This window comes from Microtus ochrogaster, chromosome 1 (genome assembly GCF_000317375.1).
Source record: "Microtus ochrogaster isolate Prairie Vole_2 chromosome 1, MicOch1.0, whole genome shotgun sequence".
Lineage (NCBI taxonomy): Eukaryota > Metazoa > Chordata > Mammalia > Rodentia > Cricetidae > Microtus > Microtus ochrogaster.
The window spans coordinates 60,634,180-60,639,197 of NC_022009.1; positions in this window are offsets into that span (position 1 = coordinate 60,634,180).

Sequence of the window (5,018 nt, forward strand, 5' to 3'; positions counted from 1 at the left end):
ATTCCTGGTAAGCCGGCTCGTGGACTACATAGAATAATAGAAATGGGTTAGATCAATATGTAAGAGCTAGCCAATAAGAGGCTGAAACTAATGGGTCAGGCAGTGATTAAAAGAATACAGTTTCCGTGTAATTATTTCGGGTAAAGCTAGCCATGGGGGCGGCCGGGAGCGGGGGACACAGCTCCCGCCGCTCTTATTTCAACAAGAAATGAAGGCAGTGAGGAGCAGGCTGATGTGGGAGACCTGCTTGCCACCCAGGGCCTTGGTGATGTCCAGGTCCAGGGCTGCTGCCACAACCACAATCAGAGTCTGTGTTGGCATCTGTATCCATGTTGCCACTAATGGTCACAAGGATGCCCAATGTCTGGGCTGTCCCCTGGGGCCAGGTAGGTGTCTGAGGGTTATGCAGCCACAGGGGCCATACTGATCTGTGACCTGCACTGACGCCTGGTTCCATGATGATATCAGGGATAGAGCTGATTCTGAGGTTCATGTCTGCATCCATGGCCCTATCACAGCCAGAGTTTGAGGTGATGTCCTTGACTCCTATTACCACCAAACACTGTGGGGATGTCCCAACACCCAAGGCCATGTTGGTGTCCAGGAGTCTTGCTGCAGATGTGACATACTGGTCTGAGTGGCCTGAGCTGCTACCTGAGGCCTTGATGATTCCTGGGCCAGGCAGCTGCCAAAGGCCATGTCTGGGTCCATGATTCTATAGCAGCCAGGGTCTGAGCTAGCGTCTGTGACTGCTGTTGCAATGGAGGGCCATGTGGTTGCCTGGGGTCTGGTCAGTCACCTGAGACCATGTCCAGGGGCCACGCTGCTGCTGAGCCATGCTGATCTCGGTGGCCTGTGCTACCACCTGGGGCATAGTGATATCCAGGACAGGGCTGCTGCTGAGGACTGTGTCTGGGTACCTGCTTGTGCTTCTACCACAACCAGGATCTATGTTGAGGTCCGTGGTCCATGCTGCCATCAAAGGTCACAGAGAGACCTGGGGTCTGGGCCACAACCTGTGGCCTTTTAGAGTCTGAGGGTCATGCTGCAGTTGGGGGTCATACAGATGTGAGTGGCCTGTACCACCACTTGGAGCCATGGTGTCATCGGGCCTGAGCTACTGCCTGGGGCCATATCTGGTGCTGTGGTGCAGCTGCAGCTGGGCTCTGGGTTGATGTCTGTGGCCCGTGTCACCACAGGGGCCAAAGGATCCATGCATGGATATCATACATGATGAAATCCAAGGAGAGTACTGAGCCAACCCTGTCCTTCGCTGGCCCTGGGATAGCTGGCCCTGCCCCTGGCTGAACACTGTAGCAAGAGAGGTGGCCCTGTCACAGGAGAGTTGGCCCTACCCCATCATTGGCTTGGGAAAACTGGCCCTGATGGCATGGTCAGAAGAGAGGGGGCAGCTCCAGCGGTACAGCCCACACCTAAGGCCACTAAGAAGAATGAGCAGGTGTTGGAGAGGCAGAAAAGATGGAGATGAGAAGAGGTGATTTTTTTTGTTTTGTTTCGTTTTATTTATTGTTTTTGTTTGGTTTGGTTTTACTTTTTTAAATTTTCTTTGTGGGGGCAGTGCTGCAAGGGTGAAGGGTCGGTATGTGAGGCGGGAAATGAGTGGAACTGGGTGTATGATATGAAATGCCCAAGGAATCAATAAAGAAATTGTGTTCAAAAAAGAAGAAAAAGAAAATACATCAGAAACTAAAATCTTAATACATAAGAATATCAGTAGAGACCAATTCATCTCTCATCCCTCATCTGAGAAGTTTCTAATCGAAACAGGGGATGATTAACACAAAGATCCATGATTGGCCAAGGTGCAGAGAACAAGAAACGTAGGAATTCTCTGTCCTAAAGTGAATATATATATTTCAATCCCCTCCCAAGGCTCAGGGATCATTGTTGATGGGTGGCAGGAAGAGTGTAAGAGCCTGAAATAGTGGACGAGCACAAGGAAACACATATGATCTGGATATAGGAGGGCAGCTGCCTAGATGAACTCAATAAAGATTTCAGGAGAAATGAGCACAGAAATTTAAAAATACATAATGTGTCTTTATTTCATATTCATAACGAGTTTTGTAAGTTTCTTTAAAGTTAGAATAAAGCCACACACAACCCTAAAAAGGATATATGGTATTAGTCATGGGAGGAGAGGGATCAAGAGATTTTCTTATCTGTAGAGAAGAGATGTACTAAATAAACACAGGCTTTATAGAAATCTCAAAACTTGAATGTGCTAGAACTGTAAGGGCAGCTACTAAAATGAAAAAGTGTGTGTGTGTGTGTGTGTGTGTGTGTGTGTGTGCATGTTCCAAGCCAATATAGAGATTACAAAGAAATAAGAGATGATGACCAAGTCATCAGAAATCAGGAGTGGGGAAGGAAAAGGCAGAACAGGAGGAATGGAGGAGCAAGAGACAGAACAAGGCAGCAGGAAGGCTGTGGCTTGGAGGTTACATGTCTTCCAAAGGTCTGTTCTTCTATTCAACAAGGAACTGCAGTTAGGAAGTGGGAGCAGGTCTGTTTCCTAAGTTCGCCCCGCAGCCAGGTAGGACAGTGTGACCAGGTCTCACCAATGAAAGGCAAGCAAAACTTCGGATGACTTATCGCCAAAAGTGTTAAGAAGCTGTCGAAGCTGCCGGCACCTTCTCCACTCCTCTTCAGTGCTGACCTTGGAACTTAGGTGTGGGGTAGCAGAACCTAGGTGGAAATAGTCTGGATTCCTGAGTGCCTGCAGGCCACCATTCCTCTGTGCTTAAGTCATTCCCAACACAAGCCTCTTCACGTCTACCAAGGCACTACAAGAATGAAACATTTATTTTAGGAGGATTGGCTGTTTCCTGAGTTTATGAATACATCTAAACTTGAAGACACGTCAAAACTAAGTTTCAGCTTAACTATTACAAATAACAGTCTAGCTTCCTCTGTAGCAGAGGGTGGGTGACTTTGAACTTCTGACCCTCTAGCCTCTCTTCCCACTTACTGTGGCAACAGGCAGGCGTGTGACCAGTAATAGCCAGTAATAGCACACAGAACTAGAGGTTAAACAGGGATTCCTGCATGCTAGAAAAGTATTTTATGAAGTAACTGTCATCCCCAGGCTAGGAATTTTTTTAAGTTACTCCAAACTCTCTCTCTCTCTCTCTCTCTCTCTCTCTCTCTCTCTCTCTCTCTCTCTCTCTCTCTCTGTGTGTACATACCCACATGCAGGCAGACACACACCTATATATAACTAAAAAAAAATCTTTAAAAAAAAACAAATAAAAGTGTTCCCACCATTGGAGAGATGGATCGTTGGTGGTTAGGAACATCTGTTGTTCTTATAGAGAACTTAGGTTCAGTTCCCAGCATGTACATGATGGCTTCAGGACAGATGCAAAGCAACCTGTACAGGGGCTGAGAGTTCAAGGGGGAAACTACACCTGCATGAAAAGATCTCACAGAAACGCAGGCCCCACTCGAGTAGATTAAATCAGAACCTCTGTGGGCCGGCTCCTACCCTAGTGTTCTGAAAGTTCTTATGGTGACAACTCGGAACCCAGGTTGAGCACCTCAGTCCTCCAGCTTGAGCTCAAGAGTTCCACAGGAGATGACACGTGTCATAGGTGCAGCAGGTTCCAGTGACTCCGCTCTTCCTGCCAACGAGGATGTGAGGATCTGGGTTCAATTTCTTCTCTTTTAAATGAGAGAAAAATTCCTAAAAAGGAAATCTCTTGCAGTGGAAGTTGGATTTTTGTTGTTATTGTGTTTTTAAAGAGGGTGAGTTCACAGAATGTTCCTTTTCTGTGAATGAAAAGAAACCCAGCAAAGTTGACTTTCTGCTGATGAGCACGCACTATACGGCCATGGTTATAAAATGATAGGTTTAAAGTCTCCTTTCCCCTCTGTAACCTGTTGAAAAGGTATTGACTTAGTGATACTCAGCGGTGCAGAGGAACGAGAAACAATTTGGCCTCAAACACTGATAGGATCAGTGCCAATATTGTTCGGCAAACTTAGTTTCAGTTTCCTCTCACGGAAGAAACACATCTCATTAGATCCAAAATAACATTGATTATAAGATGTACCGGCAATTTGATTAAAGTAACCACTAAGCTAAATAGTTTTGAGTAGCTGTTTTTGAGTAAAGAAACAGAATTACCGTTATGTGAACAATTAGTATGACAATAATAACTAACAATAGAGCCCAAATGTTCCAGAAAACAAAAGAAAATTTTTCCTCATTAAAAAGTATCTAATCTGAGAAAATCCTTCAAATAAATGTCTGTTGAAGCTACGCTGTTACTCAGGTCTATTAAATTTATCATTCTCACAAAAGCAAATCTGAACTCAAGGTCCAATTACTGTAACAGACGCCTACTGTGTCGCTCTCCTAAATACTTCTGAAAAACTGTGATTAAAAACAAAATAGTATTTCCCCCAAAAGATTGGAGATACTTAATCAAGGGTGAAAGAACTTGTTGTTCTTTTTTTTTTTTTAAGATATTTATTTACTTATTCATTATGGATACAATATTCTGTCTGTGTGTATGTCTGCAGGCCAGAAGAGGGCACCAGACCTCATTACAGAAGGTTGCCGGGAATTGAACTCAGGACCTTTGGAAGAGCAGGCAATGCTCTTAACCGCTGAGCCATCTCTCTAGCCCCCCTTGTTCTTCTTAAAAATGCTGCAAGATCCCCAGCAGCAGTAGGCAGCAGAAATGCTGTAGGTCCCAAACGGTGGCGGCAGGCCATGTGGTGGCAGGCAGCGGGCTCTGTGAGCAGCCAGTCCCAGGCAGAAATGGCTGCTGGTCCCAGAGCGGCGGCCTGAGTGGTGGTGGTGGCGGCCACGTGGTGGCAGACAGTGGGCCCCAGGCAGAGACGGCGGCTGCTGGTCCCCGAGCAATGGCTGGTCCCAGGCAGGGAGACACATGGCGGGTGGGCAGAAGACAGAAACATGGATAGACACGACATGCAGGGTGAGGTTGAATGTTTATTCAGGGGGTTATGGAGGAGGAGGAGTGAAGGGG